A 16,608-nucleotide genomic window follows, 5' to 3' on the forward strand; every position below is an offset into this window, starting at 1 on the left:
GGGGGGGGTTTGCTTAAATTTTCCAATTTTTCCGTTAATTCTTAGTTAGTAAAGGTTTGGTATCGACTTTAACCTGTTTGCCATTTTTCAATTTAATAAGTTATAGCTTCCTTACAACTTTTTTTGGTTATGTAACGCAATGATAACGCGCTTGTTTTTGTAACGGGAGAACCTGGGTTCGATTCCCGGTGCAACTTTAATTTAAAATAGCAACCTTAGCCATTTTAAATTACCCTTTTTATTTAAACTTGCTAATTTATTCCTTAAATATGCTATTGGGTTTTCCTTCCTTTACCTTCCAAATTTTTCCAAATTTAAAGCATTTTACAAATTTCGGGTTATTGCTAATTTTTTTTAAGCAATACTTTTGCAAACCCTTTTAGCAATTCCCAAAATTTGTTGCGTATTTCCATATATTGTATTTTTCCCTTTAGCCTTTTTATTTAACGAAATATTATTGCTTGCGGTAATGCGTTTTTTCGTTTAAAATAGCATTAACTTTTTACTTTTGGTTAAGGTTAATTTTTATTAATTTGGTGCTTTTAAAGCCCGGAAACGCTAATTTTAATAAAAAAACGTAAAAAATTGGGTGGATTTGCATGGTTGGAAATAGCTAAAATTTGTAATTAACCGGAAAAATAATTTGTTTAACCCGAAAAGGTTCGAATTTTTTTTTTATCCAGTTTATTGCTTGGCTTTTTTAGTTCAACGTTAGTACGCAAAAAATAAGCGTTATTTCCTTTTTTAAAAATTGGGTTTTCGATTTTTTTTATTGGCTTGCTTAACTATCCGCTAACGCAATACTTTTAATTTGGCTTAAAAATTTTGGTACAATTTAGTAATTTTTTAATTTCCAATTCCGTTGTTAGCACTTTTATTTTTTTTATTTTAAATATTCGGTACGCCGTAAGCGTATACCCATAATTTGCGTAAAACGGTATTACTTTCGTGTTATCGTGCATTAAATTATTATAAACAAATTGGGCAATGGGCAATAGCTATACCCAATTAATTTGTTTGTAATTAATGTAATATTGCAAATATTGCTTTATAATTTAATTCGTTCGTTCCGTTTATCCATTTATTTAAAAATAATACGCTATTAATAAAGCATATTTTGCTCCGAAAAAAGCTCGTAAAGGCCTTTTAAAATTTGTTTGTAAACAATTTGTTTCGGTTTATAATTAAACGCTACGAAATGCTATGCTTTGCTATTATATGCCGGAAAAAAATGTAAACCATTTGCGTAACGTTATTGCTTTTTTTATAAAATAAATACAAAGTATATTTAATAAATTTATTTGTTATTATTAATATATTATTATATTAAATGCCCGTTAATAGCTTTTTTAATTTAAAAAGCTTAACGATAAAATTTGTAATAATTTTTTGCTATGCTTTATTAAACGTTAGCAATGGTTAAAATAATCCATAAAAAAAGTGCTTATTAAATTTATTTTTAGCATACGTTTAGCAATCCTTTATTGCTTTTTGTGTTTCGGTTTGGGTTCCGGTAAACCCGTACGTAATGTTGCTAAAGCTTTTTCCAAATTTATATTACTTTTTAATATCCGTAAATTAGCAACCCGTAAATTTCGAAAATCCTGGCCGGGGTTTAATCCTTTGGCTTGGCTATTTTAACCAATACTTGTTAAGCTAAAATTAGCAACCCATTTGGCCCGTAAGCCAAAAGCGTCCTGGTTTTTTCCGGGATATCGATTTCGTGGTTAACCCTTTTGCTTAATGCATCCGCTTTGCCGTTTTCCAAGTTTTTGCAATATACAATTTCGATATCGTAATTTTAAACGTATTCGCTCCAACGGGTTTGCCGCTTATTTAAAGTTTAGCTAATGGTTTAATGCGTTAAATTTTTGTAATTTGTATAAATTACAACCTTGTGGTTAGCTTTGCATAAATATACCTTTTACTTTTCCAAAGCTCGAATAATAATTAATAACTTTTTATTGTATGTGTATTTATACGCTGTTATATTTATAAAAGAAACTTTAATGCTGCGGCTAAATACATGCAAATGGGGGAAAACCTTTGGGTTGGGCCTAAAAAAAAAAAACCCTATGCTTGCGTTCCCGCCTTTCTGGCGGTGCGCTTTCGTAGCGGTGTTAAACCGCTTTGGTTAACGCTTACTTTTTTCCACGCTTGATTGCTCGTAAAGGCTTTACCCGGGAATTAACCGTTTTCCCGCGTGCAGCCCTTTTTGCAAGGGGCCGACAAGGCCGCGTTTTGTTTGCTTGTGGTTAATTGGTTAATTCGTTGTTCGATTTGCCAAACTGGCCTTTTTGCTAAAGGGCTATAAATTGGGTTTATTTCGGTTAAAAAGGTTTTTTGCCGGTTTTTTTGCTTAAGCTTGTCCAAAGCGCTTAAAAGGCTTTTTTACGCATTTAATTTAATTTTTTTAGCACCCGGCCTTTTTTTTTCCCGTTACCGTTTTATTGGTTTAACTTTTTGCATTTTGGGCTATTTGGGGCGGTAAGGTTGGAATTGGGGTTAAGGGTTGCAAAAAGGCTAAAATTTGTAATTAATATTTAAAAAAAAAGGGATAATAATCGAATTTGTCGGTTTATGCGTGCGCTTGTTGGGGTAAGGTTGGGCCTTTTTAAAAGCCTTCCCGTTACTTTTTTTTTGGCCTAACCTTTTGCATTTTGGGCTTTTAAAGTAGTGCGAAAAGGGCTGGGAAAGGTTAGGGTTGGAAAGGTTAAAATCGAATTAATTGTTGGAATTATTAATTAATTGTGCGTAAGTAAAAATTAATTCGGGCAAAGCCCGTTAGCGGGGCGGCCCCTTTCTTTTTCCGGCCCAGCAAAGCGGGCGGCTAAAGAACAAAAAGTTCTTTGTGGTTTTAACGGGATTCGAACCCGTGGTTTTAGCGGGACCGGCTTGGTGCAGAGCCACTGCACTACGAGGCCATATATAAATAAAGTGAAATAAATTTAAAACTAAAATAAATAATAATAATAAAAGTATTAAAATAACAATAAAATTAATAATTAAAAAAATTAATAAAAAAAGTAATAAAAAAGCAATAACTTAAATTAACTAATTTAATTACTTAAGTAATTTATTAGTTAGTTAAAATAAGTTAAATTTACCGCCGTAACTGTTTTAGTAAATTAAAGTTACGGTAGTAACTTAACTTACTAACTTAATTCCCAACATTAACTATAGCTAATATAGTAAAAATCCTTACCAATTAAAAGCAAGCGTTGCTTAAAGCAGCACCGGCCCCAGTGTTTAAAAAATGGGTAGCGTTTATTTACAGCCCGTTTAGCAGTAACGAAAATAATAATATAATAAATTAATTTAACAAATGTTGCGTTAAAAAAAGACGTTTTCTGCTTGCGCGCAACGACAACAACGACATACAGAAAAACTAAAGCCATTACGAAAACCGGAAACGCCAATTTGCTTAAAAGCTAAACGAGCTCGATAATACCCCGAAGCGCCGTTGCGGCGTCGATGGAAAAGGCCATTGGCTTTAACCAATCGAAATACGCAATACGCAACGGGAATTACCCAAACCAGTAACAACTACGACAAAAACCAACCGCAAGCCCGAAAAAAACCCAATTAATTATTGCAATAATGCAATTCGTAAAAAAATATTTCTAATTGCTTAATAAAAAAAAAAAATTACGGCCGCCAAAATTATTGCGAAATTTATTTAATACGTTAAAGCAATTAATTAAATAACCGCAATTTTAACGATTTTAACGGTTAACTTTAACGCAATTTAAACGATTTTCCAATTTTTCGAACAAATTAAAACCATATTAAAAAAAGGACCAGGCGTAATAAGTTGCGGCCGCAAATGGAAAAAGTAAAAAATAAATTTAAATTTAAGTAACCGCAAAAGCGCAAACCGCTTTCAAAGCACCCCAAGCAATAAAAGCTAAAAAAGCGATAACATTTACGATTAACGATAAAATCCTTATTGTTACCGGAAATAAAAAATTAAAAAATAAAACCCAAAAAAATTAAGCGGATTTGCAATAAGGAATTGGGTAAAGGTTGGGTCGAAACGGTTTACCAATACCCGTTAAAAAACGTTCGTTTGCATTTCCAAAATGCCAATACCCGTTAACAAACGGAAAAAAAATGCTGGTTCGGGCCGGGAACGAACGATATAAATAAAAGCATGGAAAGGGTTGCGGATAGCTACGGCAATTTCGCCGCAACGAACCGGCTACGAACGTAATACGCGCTTTTTGCGGTTTAGGATACAACCGGATAAACGAACGGCTTAAAAATTACTAAATTAACGATAGCTTTAGTAATAACGGGCTTACTAACTAGCAAATTCCAACCTTTTTTTAACGATAAAAGCAAAGCAAAACATTAATTAAAGCTAATAAAAGCATTTAGCGCTAAAAACCTATATGGAAACATCGAACGGGTTACCGTTTCGTTATAAAAAAAAAGGTAACAAAAAAAAGTAACAGCGTTGCTCCAAATTGCAAGCTTAAAAAGCGCAATAAATTCGCAAAAGGATTATTTCCGATGGAATGGGTTGGCATATTAATGCTAACCTTTTAACCCTAAATTAACTACGGCGCAATATTACCGCTATTTAAATTGGAAATACAAAAGCATGCAATGCAAATAAATTACGGCATATGCGTAATATAAATTAAAGGAATACAACGATAAGCGGTATAAAAAAAAAGGAAATAACAAAAAAATAGCCGAAAAATATGTTTAAAGCATTTTATATTCCGTGCAACAAAATTAAATATCCATTTTATTTTCCGCATTGCCCGGTGCAAAAACAAATTTAACAACGCAAAAAAAAAATTTGGCTTACGAAATTTACCCATTACGAAATCCCGATAATTTCCATTTCGAAATCGTTGCAAACCGAATTGCCGCCGGAAACGGGGCGGGCAAAATCCCCCTTTTTACCCTGGGAAAAAGCAGCTTTTATACGGGAGCAAAAAGGAACCGATTAAGCAAAAAGGAGCAATAGCCCTTTTGCAGTAATTTTTTTTTAAATACTAATAACAATTCGAAATATAACCTTGCCAACCAAAAAAACCCTTACATGCAGCGAAATTAACGCAAAGTTAAAATTACCTTTTTTTCGATTAATTTTATTTATAAAACGGAAATTTTTTTTTTAAAATTGGCCAAACGATTTATAAGAAAGTTTAAAAAGTTTTATACGGTAAAACGAAAAAACGCAATTATTACGCTATTTGTAAAAAACCAGGGCTTATATATCCCAAAGCCTTTTTCCCCCCGCACCCCCCCCCCCGCAAACCCCCCTGCAAACCCCCCGACAAAACCCATTTTCCCGGCAACACCCGCATCCCCTTTACCGCTACGGGAAATAACAAAAAAGGCCAGCCAAAAAAGCTTTACCCTTTTCCAATTATCCAATAACATATAATCCTTTAGCATTTAGCTATATAAAAAAAAAGCGTTAACGTTACCGCTTCCCCCAAAAGCAAAAAAGGACCTTTTTAACGAAAAAACCAATGTTTAAGGTTTTTTAATGGAATGTAACGAAAAAACCGGAAATATTTAATGCATTATTGGCAAAAAAAGCAGCTTTAACGTATTAGCAATACAAAAGCTACCAAAAAATTTAAAAAGGAACGCCAAATCCCCGTTGTAAGCCGGGAAAAAACTAATTTAATATATATACAACCTTACCCCGCAGCAACCATACGGCAACTTACCGGAATCCCCTTAAAACCGCTAAAAAAAAGCAACGCGCTTTCCTTTTCCTTACCATTATAGCTTGTTCCTTTTTTTCCCTTTATTACCAAAGCAATTATTTATATTAAATTAACGCTACGTATTTTAAATTACGAAGCAAAACCGGATTGGTACAAAGTTATAACTAGCACCTAAAACGAAAATATAACAATTTGGTTGGTTTATTTCCCGTTTCCGGAAAATACAACCATTACAAATTAAATAACATTTATTAACAAATTCGCCGGAAAGGAACCGAAAAGCAGGGTTGGGAATTTAGTTACTTTAGTTACTTGTTTAGTCAGTAAAAAGTTACACTTTAAAATTAAATGTCAAATTAACCGTTATAGTTATAGGTATAAAAATACCGGTATTAAATACAGAAAATTCAGTCCCATGTAAATAATACCCAAGGTAATTGATTACGTAATTAAATATTACGTAATTTGCATTTAGTCATTTTTTTAAGTCATTTTCAACTTTTTTTCTAACTAATTTTGACTAAATGCATTTTTACCCGCTTATATAATACTTTTTAAGTAATATAAAATTAATATACTATTCTTTTGCCATTTTTCTACGTGAATATGAAGAAATAAACGTTATACCTTTTCTTGTTAATTTTATATTTTATTGTAAAGTTTAACTAAAAAAATGACTAAATGACTAAATTGTAACTAAATTCCCAACCCTGCCGAAAAGCAACAATGTAATGGTAAAAAATTTTAACTTTTATTATAAAGCATGGATATCGAAGCGCTTAAAAAACGCACCGATGCACGCGGGGGCTTCCAAATTGGTTGGTTTAACGAAGCTATAAAGTATGTAATTAATAATTTGCCAAAACGTAACGATAAAGTTCGCCCCTTATTGTAAAAACATTATTATCGATTTAGCTTAAGCTACCGGAAAATTAAAAATTTAACAGCCGTTAAAATGGCGTTAAAGTAACAATAACCATACGGGAATAATAATTACAATTTTAGGAACCATTTCGAACTTTTACGCATTAGCTTTAAAAGGTTAAAATTAAAAAAAATCGATAAAAAACTTGCCAAATTTTTAGCAAACGATAGGATTTTTTTTTCGTTATAACCATTTATTAACCTTTAAGCAATTAACGAAAAAATAAATAACATTATAAAAGCAATATTGGAAATCCGTAACTTAACCGTATTAAAGCTAAAAGGGAAAGCCGGAAATTGTAATTAGTAAACGAATTTTTTTTTTTTAGCTATTTCGCAATAAGCACCGGGCCGAATTAACGTAAAAAGCAAACCGTTCGGAAATTAATTACGCAATAATAAAAAAAGCCACCAAAAAAAAGAAAAGCGTTATTAAAGTAACGAAAAGGTATACGTAACGTACCGCAATGCACGAAGCAAGCATTATACAAAACGCTAAAAGCATATAAACCATTGCCAAATGGGCAAAATACAAAAGCTACCAATTTCCCCCCCCCCCCCCCCCGTTATTCCCGTTGTTAAAATTACCAAGCAAAAAGGTAACGGCAACAAAAAAAGCGAAAAAAGCAATTTTAAAAAGGAAGTTTTTTTTTATATTAACGGCAAACATTATCGATATTTTTAAATACCCCGAACCACTTTCCTAACTTTTGCTCGTTCGCAAAAAAATTACCGCAAAAAACGTAAAAAAACCTTTTAAAGCATAAAACATTAAAAAGCCCCAAGCCCAACGGAAATTTTTACCGGGGAATTGCTAGCAATAAAACCGGCACTTTTTAAAGCATTGGCGGAAATGTTTACGGCATGCGTAAACCGCGGTTATTTTTCGAAAAGGTTTCGGAAATTCCGCACCATTATTTTTTAAAAACCCAACAAAAACCCAAACATTTTAAGCGCGTAAAAACCAATTGCCTTTTTAAAAACGATAAGGAAAGCGTTGGAAAAAAATTTAACGTTTTGCATTAAAAACGCTGCAAAAAGCTATTAATTACTTTCCAACAAATAAATAGGCAACCAATAATGCAAATTTACGGAAACGGCTATGCGTTTATTTACAAAAGTGGTAAATACGGCTTAAAATGCAAAAGCGGTAATTGGTTTTTTATTATTTAATATAAGCAGCGCTTTTAATACCGTATTGCATATACGCTTTTTTAACGAAATAAAAAAATACCAATTTTTATAATAAATTTTGGATTTTTTTAAAAGCTTTTTAAGCAATCGGAAAATAACATTTTTTTTTAACGGCAAAAATACGGCGAAAAATAGAATTTTATGCAAAATTCCGCAAAGGTTCCCAATATTACCCATTCTTTTTATTATTTACACGGCAAGCTTGTACAAAAAGCTACGGGAAGTAAAAAAGGTTGCGGTTACGGGATTTGCAAATAATACCAATTTAATTAGCTTTAACCGCAACGCAACAAACGCAACCAATAAGTTTAAAACCGCCCACAACGTATATTTAAAATGGGCAAAAAAATTTAAAATAAAATTTAACCCGGCTAAATATTAATTGGTTTGGTTAATAAAAAGGAAAAAACCCGCGCTAACGCTACCTTTCCGTTTCGGAAAGGTTACGGTAAAACCAAAAACGACAAAAAAAGCAATGCAAATATTAAGCCTTTAAATTAATTTTAAGCTAAATTAAACTTAGCATATCCAAAAAATGCGCAAAAAAATAGCAATTTAAATGCTATTTATTACGCGCTTAATAACGATAACGTAAGGATTTACGTTTACCAAAACCAAATATTTGTACCTGGCCGTAATTAAAGCAGCATTAAATTACGCGGCCCCGGCTTATTATAAATTTAACGCTACCCCGTTGCGGCCCAAAAAAATGGCCAAAATGTAAGCAAAAACGCAAAACAATTGCTTAAAAACAATAACGGGGGCTTACAAAAAAACTTTATAAAAATTGCTAAAATTAAAAACGCATATAGCCCCAATTTAAATATAGCTAAATGGTTGCGTTGCTTATTTCGAAAAAAAGCTAAAAAAAAAAGCGATTTGGCGGAAAAAATTGCAAATACTTGTAAAAAGGTGCAACGGAAATTAAAAAATAAAAAGCAAAAGCTTACGGTTGCAATTACGCGGTTATTCCGTTAACGGGAAAAAACGTTAAATTGGATTAAAAAATCGAACCCGGAAATAACGGTGCTAAAAAAATGGAAAAAAAATAGTACAACCACGTTACGGCAATTAAAAAAAGCGCTAAAACCAATAAAAAATAGCTTAACAAAAAAATCCTAAACCTTTACCGCAACTTTTACAAAACCCAAAGCTTGCTATTGGTTTAGCTAAAAACGGAAAAGCTAAAGCTTTAAAGCTATTTAGCTTTCCGGAACGTTTTTGGCGTAACCGTAACGTATTAATGCGGTTAAAACCCGGAAACGGTAACATACGTATTGCTACATTGCCCGAATTTGCAAAAACAAAAAAAACCTTTTTAAGCAATAAAAAAAGCGGCGAAATTTTTGTTAAACCAACCAAACGAAATAGCGATCGTTACAAAATGGTTTATAAAAATAGGACGGCTTTTTAATTACGCTTTATTAAACGATATTATCGATACGTAAGCGAAAAAAGCGGAAAAAAAAGGAAAAAACAAAAAAACGTTAAACGCCGCAACGAAACGGCAAATTTGGAAAAAAAACAAAAAATTTAACCGTTCCAATTCCAAAAAGCCAAACCCATATTAAATTTCGTCGAAAAAACCTTCCAACGATTTTATTAATTACTAATAATATTACATACCAATAAGCAAAATAACGCAGCCTTTTATTTTAACGCTAAAAAGCAAAAATTTATTTACGCCCGTAAAAGCGGGTTGCCGCAAATTATTTTTAAAATTTTAAATATAAAAAATCCAAACCGCCGGGTATATAGCGCTTAAACGGCCATATTATTGCCTTTATTTTTAAAACCGAAATTGGATTTGTTAAAATTGCGGGAAAGCGTTTAAAAAAGGGGAAAAAATGCAGCAACGGCTGCTTTTTTAATTGCTACCCCGGGCGCCGTTAACACCCTTTTTACCGCCCCCGTTGCTGCCGCAGCAACCCCGGTTAAACCCGCAATTTTATTTTAACCAAATTTGTTTATAAGCTAAAAACCAACCGCATTATTTTTTTTTTTAAGCTTAACCGCGGAATTATTAATTACCGAAAAAAAGTTATTCGTTACTTTATTATTTTTACCGTTACCGTTGCCATTATTAATTTGCAAAAAATCGGCGAAAGTAACCCTTTTAAAATATTCGTTATAATAATTAAAAAATTCGGTAACGTTATTATAAAATTAAACGTAAATATTTTAACGAAATCGAACGTTTCGCGTATAAATTTTAACGCAATTTATTAACGTAAAATCGCTAAACCCGTTACGTTTAGCCTGGAAATAATTGGAAACGATATCGAATACGAAAAACATTTTAATAAAAATGTTAGCAATAATAATGTTACGGCAAGCTTTAATTCCGGGGTTTTCCGCAAAATAACGGAAAAGCTTTACCGGGGCCGGGGTATTGTTCGGGAAATACGCTTTGCAAACGGCTTTAAATTTAGCGTAAACGCGGCGCTCGTATTGGGAAAGCTAAACCTTTTAATTTTATTTAAAGTATTAATAACGCATTAAAAACGTAAAGGATACGATAAAGCAAAAAAAAAATTTATAGCTTTTACTTTGCCCGTAAAGTTAAACGCTTAAGCGTAATGCTTTTTGCGGTTTGTAAAATTATTGTTAGCATTAAAAGCAAAACTTACAAATTTAAGCTTTTCCGCGGCGTTAAACATACGTTAGCCCAATTTCAAAACGCTTTTTCCCAACGCAAAAATGCATTGTCCGTTTTTGCTAGCCTTTTTTTTCGAACAATAATATATATACTTTTTCGATTTAAAATTTAAACCAAAGCAACCCATTAATAAAATATTCGGAAAAATAAAATTAAAAAAAACGACGAAAAGGATTTATTAAAATTTTGCATGCAAGCTTTATTAAAATTAATTTTGCAAACCATTATGCGCATGCACGTAATGCAATTAATTAAACCGTTAAAAATATTAAAATGGGTTAGCGGAAAATTGCAAAAATGTAAAAAAAATTACATATAAATAACGGGCTTTGCGTTTTTTGAAATTGCCCGTTACTTCGAAAGGAAGTAAAGCAAGCCTTTTTGTATTACCTTTTTTTTTAAGCGTTATAATGCAATTGCAAACCGCGGGAAACCGAAGCAAAATATTAGCAAAGCGTTAGGAATATGCGGTTTTACAATTAAACGTTAAATGGGTTGCAAAGTAACGAAAGCCAAAAAAGGAAAATTTATAACGGTTATTGCTATTGCTATTTTGTAACCGTTAATAATGTTTTTTGGTAAAATTGCGTAAGGGATTGGAAGGAAAAAAAGCGAAAAAAGCCGCAATATATTAACCCATTTGCTAAAATTAACAAAAAAGGAAAAAGCAACGGAAAGGCTTTAAATTGGCACGGAAACGTGCATTTAACAACGCAATTTAAATGCAACGAACGAACCAACTTCCAACCAAACCACAATATTTCGCTTCGAACAATAACAACTTTTTTTTTTACCGAACGTTTAAAAATGCGGAAAATACCTTACAAACAATTACTTACGAAAACGACGCGAAATAAAAAATATTTCGAAAGGAAGGAATTTTTACCCGGCTTTACACCAAATAGCTATCGGCTGGAAGCACGGTTTTTACTTTTAAATAGCTACCCCGATCCGTAGTGCTTCCTATGGGCTATACAGCTCGAAAGGGGTAAATAAATTTATATATATATATAATATAATAAATTTCCGTTAGTACGCCCGAAAGTTAAATATAATAATGGTATAACTGGAACGTGCTTATAAAATAAAAATATTCCGAAATTACCAAAAAGGAAGCTTACGAAGCGTGGATTTCCAAAGCTTTTAGCAGCATGCAAAGTAAAAAAAACCCAAAAAAAATAATCGTTACCATTTTGGAATTGCAAAAATAAAAGCGCTTATACGTTAAGCAAAAAATTAATATTTTCGCTTTAGGAAATGGGGAAGTTTTTTATACGCCCCCGTTTAACCAACGATTTTTTTGCAAATAACGGGTTTATTTAAAGTAAAACCCAGGTATAAAAATGCTTTTAAAATATAAAATTATTAAACGAAAACGGCATTTTATACAAAATTACCCCCGCTAACAATATTTATAAAAATTTATAAATTAATTCGGCAAACGGATGCTTTAAAAAGTATCGTATTAAGGACATTTTAAGCTAATGGTTTACGGACGAAATTAAATGAACCGGTTGCGCGATAGCCCGCGAAACGGAAATTACAATAACATTAACCCCAATTACTAAAGTTATTTATAGCTTTTTTGGGCCGAATGTTACTATATTAATTATTTAATACATTTGGTTTAAAAATTAAAAAACGTTTTTTTCCCGTACCGATAAATTAACGGGCTAATTACCAAATTACGTTTGGTTTGGCAATTACTTTATTAAAAAGTAAATTATTAATATGGAAAAGTTATAATGTTTAAACCAAGCACCCATTATTTTATGCTTTGCGTAATACGGGTAATGCTTTAGCAAAAATGCAAAAAATGGAATGCAAAATGCATATAATGCAAAAAGCAAAGGTTTGGTAAAACGGGTTTAAGCATTCGTATTAACCCAACCAAATTAATAAAAAGCTTCGGGCTAAGTACAACGGTAAAAAATTAAACCTTTGCAATTAAAATTACTTTAAAAAGCATCGGAAATAAGTAATTGGCCTTTTATAGCTTTAAACTTAATATTTTCAATTTATATTAAAAAATTAAATAATTTACCCGATACCAAGGTACGGGAAGGATTATAGCAAGCAATAAAACTTTTAGCAATAACGATTAACCTTATAAAACGATATTTATATATTTAAATACAATGGGAAAATTATTAGCTTAAAGCCATAATTAATTGCAAAGCTTAAAACAATTACGTATCGTTATAAGCATTACGGCAATTTGGTATTTTTATACGTAAAAAAAACAAGTTATACCCTTTAAGCATTATTAAACGGAAACCCGTTGCGCATAATAACGGATGTATTAATATTAAAACCAATTATTTTAATTGCCAATATTTAAAACAACCTTTTTAAGTTAAATTCGATGTATTATTAATAAAAGGAAAAGACGTTGTTTTCGAAATTTTTTAGTTAAAAAAACAAAATCCAAAAATAAATTGGGCAACAACCCAAATTTAATAAAAGCTTTTATTAGCTACCAACGATACTTAATAATTAAAGGTTGCGCGTAGTAAAAAAATAAAGCTAAACGAAAGCGTTTTAACGGAAACCAAGCAAAGCAATAACCTTTAGCATTTACTTAAAGAAAATACGACGCAATTTAGCGGTGTACCTAAAAAAGCGTTACAATAGCTAGCTAAAACATTTTTGGAATAATATTAATACTAAAAGGTATTTTAAAAAAGCTTGGAAATAAGGTTACCGGAATACGAACTTTTTAATTACGAAAATAAATTTAAGCTAAAGGCATAATTTAAATACCAAAAGCTATATTGGTTTAACTTTAAGCTATAAAAAAACCTAAAACGGCAATTTTAAAAGGATTTGGAAAAAGGCATTGTTTGGCTTTCCAATTTTTTTGTAAAATACGGAATTTTATGTTGCAGTTAAGCCTTTCCTCTTAAGGTAAGGCACCGGAAGAATATCCGGCAATAGCACGTAACTTAACAATTAAAGGAATTTACAAAGTAACTTGGGTGCGGTTTAAATGCTTGCTCCAAAGGTTACTTAAAAGCTAACTAAAGTTTAATTAATGCCAATGCATTTGTTAAAAATTATTTAAAACAATAAAAAACCCTTCCTTTTTATACCAGGATTATTTGGTTTTAAATGTTACAAAAGGCTTTAATCCTTTTAATTAAGGTTAATAATACCGATTGTTGCTAAGCACCCTTTCGTTGCCCGTAATTGGCTTAATCCCGGCTAATTATTACTAACCAGTTTTTAACCCCGATGTTACGTAACTTCCTTTAATTTGCTTCCTTTAAAAAGGGCGGGGTTTGCTACTTTTTACGGGCTATTGGTTATAACATTAAATTTCCCTTTTTTTTAGCCAAAGCCCGTTGGTTACGTATTATTATTTTCCCGCCCTTTTATTAATTGTAAATACTTTTTTATTATTATTTAACCATTCCCTTTTTTTAACAAAATATTTGGGCAAATCCAAAAACGCAAAATTTTAACTTTTCGATTTTCGGTTCGTCGGGCGAACTTTTTATCGGTTATTTTAATTTTTTTTTTGGAAATGCTTTTTTGTTTTTTTATAAAGCCGTTGGCTTTTGTTTTCGCTAGGTTTTTTTTTAAACTTATTGCGTTGCGCTAAATGCGTTTGCTTAAAGCGCATTCGGTGCAACGTTTTAAAAATATCGGTTTTTTAATTTTAACGCTTAGCTAAGTAACATTCCAAATTAAATGTTAAATTGGCCGTTGCTAAACGTTTTTGCCGTTAAGCAAAAAAGTTAATGCAAGCTAAAAATAACCGCGTTTAACGTTTTCGGGTTTAAAAAAACCTTTAATTTAAAAAAATAATGCGCGCGGTTTGCCGTAATATTAATAACGTAAAAAAATTAAAACGGGTAAAGCGGGAAAAAGCCGCGCAAGCGGCCGCTAGCTTTTTTGCTTTGCTTTGGCCCGACTTTTTTCCTTTATTTCCGGATTGGGCAGCGTTTAAAACCAATTTTAGCTTTAACCCGTTTGCCCTTTTTCGATTGGGTAAATTGTAATTCCTTTAACAATTTTTTCCGATTATATAGCGCAATGGTAGCGCATTTGCTTTTATAACGGGAAATCCTGGGTTTAACTCCCAATGTAACCGTTGTTATCGATTTTTTCCGCCCTAACCAGCGGTAAAAATCGGTAATGTTTTTTTTTTTTTGCTAACCATTGGCTTGGTAAAGGTTTGGTATTAACCCTAACCTGCTTGCCATTTTTTAATTTAGTAAATTGTAATTTTTTTAACAATTTTTACAAATTATGTAGCGCAATGGTAACGCGCTTGCTTTTATAACGGGAAATCCTGAGTTTAATTTCCGGTATAACCTTAAAGCCAGCCCATGTCGACCAGCGTAAGCTAGTTTTTCCTTTTTGTTTAAGCTTGCTAGCTTATCCCTTTAAATTTGCTATTGGGTTTTCCTTCTTTTGCCCGCTAAATTTTTCCAAATTTGGGGCGTTTTACAAGCTTTTTTTTAACGTTTTATTGCTAACTTTTTTTAAGCGATATTTTTGCAAAGCCTTTTGGCAATTCCCAAAATTTGTTGCATTTTCCCATATATTGTATTTATCCCCCCATTTTTCCCATTTAGCGAGGTATTGCTTTTTGCGGTAATGCGTTTTTTCGTTAAAAATAACTTTAACTTTTTATTTTTGGTTAAGGTTTATTTTTATTAATTTGGTGCTTTTAAAACCCGAAAGCGCTGGTTTTAGCAAAAAAACGTAAAAACCCGGTTGGATACGCATGGTTAATAATAATTAAAATTTGTAATTAACCGGAAAAATAACACGAATAACCCGAAAAGGTCCTTATTTTTTTTGTCCAATTTATTGCTTGGCCTTTTTGTTTTAATATTAACGCGTAAAAGGTAAACGTTATTCCTTTTTTTAAAAGTTGGTCCTTTAATCCTTTTTTTGTTAGCTTATTTTGCTATTCGATAATGCAAAATTTTTAACTTATTTTGGAAATTTTAATGCAATTTAATAAATTTCGTTATTTGGATTTCCGTTGTTAAAGCTTTAAATTTGGCTTTAAGCTTGTTATACGCTATAAGGATGTACCTTTAATTGGCGTAAAACCGTATTTTTTTGTGCTTTCGTGCACAAAGCTATTATAAGCAAATTAAGCAATTAATAATAATTAAACCCAATTATTTTATTTGTAATTAACGTAATAGCGCAAATATTATTCTATCGTTTTATTGGTTTGTTTTATTTGCCCGTTCGTTTAAAGGTAATACGCTGTTAATAAAGTATATTTTGCTCCGAAAAGCGCCGTAAGCGTTTTTTAAAATTTGCTTATAAATAGCTTGTTTCGGTTCGTAATTAACTTTTGCGGCATCCCGTAATTTGTTATTACGTGCCGACAAAAAGCGTATGGCAAAATTAGCGCGTTGCTGCTTTTTTTATAAAGTAAGTACAAAGCATATTTTGTAAGCTTATTTATTATTACCAATATATTGTTATATTGTATTTCCGTTAAAAACTTTTTAAATTTAAAAAGTTTAACGACGAAATTTATAATAATTTTTTGCTATGCCCCATTAAATATTGGCAATAACTAAAGCAATTTATAAAAAAATGTTTGTTAAATTTGTTTTTAACGCATATTTAACAATTTTTTATTGCTTTTAACATTGTTGCCCAAATTCCGGTAAACCCGTAATGCTGCCGGAGCCTTTTTTATATTTTGGTAACTTTTAAATGGCCGTAAGCTAGTAATTTATGGATTTCCAGGATTTTTTCCGGGGTTTAATTTTATTTTTTAATTATTAAAGCTACCGCTTGCTGGGCTGGAATTAGCGCTTTTTTTTTGGCCCGTAAGCCAAAAGCGTTTTGGTTTTTTTTGGGGTAGCAATTTTATAATCGCTTTTTTTGCTTAAAGCGTTTGCTTTTCCGTTTTTTAATCTTTTCCGGTACAAAATTTGGAAATCGTAATTTTAAAAATATTAATTCCAATGAACTTAACGCTTATTAAGGTTTTGGCTCGTAATAAAATGCCTTAGGTTTTTGTAATTGGTATATATTGTAATTTGGTGGTTTGCTTTATACAAATATACCTTTTATTTTTCCAAAGCTTTAATAATAGCAAAAAACTTTTTATTATGGATTTGGTAATTTAATTTAAATCCTTTAAGCTTTTGT

General features: G+C 31.6%; 2 pseudogenes across 2 annotated transcripts; both read left to right on the forward strand.

Annotated features, from left to right (window-relative positions):
• Positions 1-125: 125 nt before the first annotated feature.
• Positions 126-197, forward strand: GGTG_20161 (annotated as a pseudogene). The gene has a single exon. The product of its transcript is annotated as a tRNA-OTHER (tRNA).
• A 14,300-nt stretch (positions 198-14,497) lies between these two features.
• GGTG_20162 lies at positions 14,498-14,569 on the forward strand (annotated as a pseudogene). The gene has a single exon. The product of its transcript is annotated as a tRNA-OTHER (tRNA).
• Positions 14,570-16,608: the final 2,039 nt, after the last annotated feature.

This window comes from Gaeumannomyces tritici (genome assembly GCF_000145635.1).
Source record: "Gaeumannomyces tritici R3-111a-1 unplaced genomic scaffold supercont2.4, whole genome shotgun sequence".
NCBI classification, from domain to species: domain Eukaryota; kingdom Fungi; phylum Ascomycota; class Sordariomycetes; order Magnaporthales; family Magnaporthaceae; genus Gaeumannomyces; species Gaeumannomyces tritici.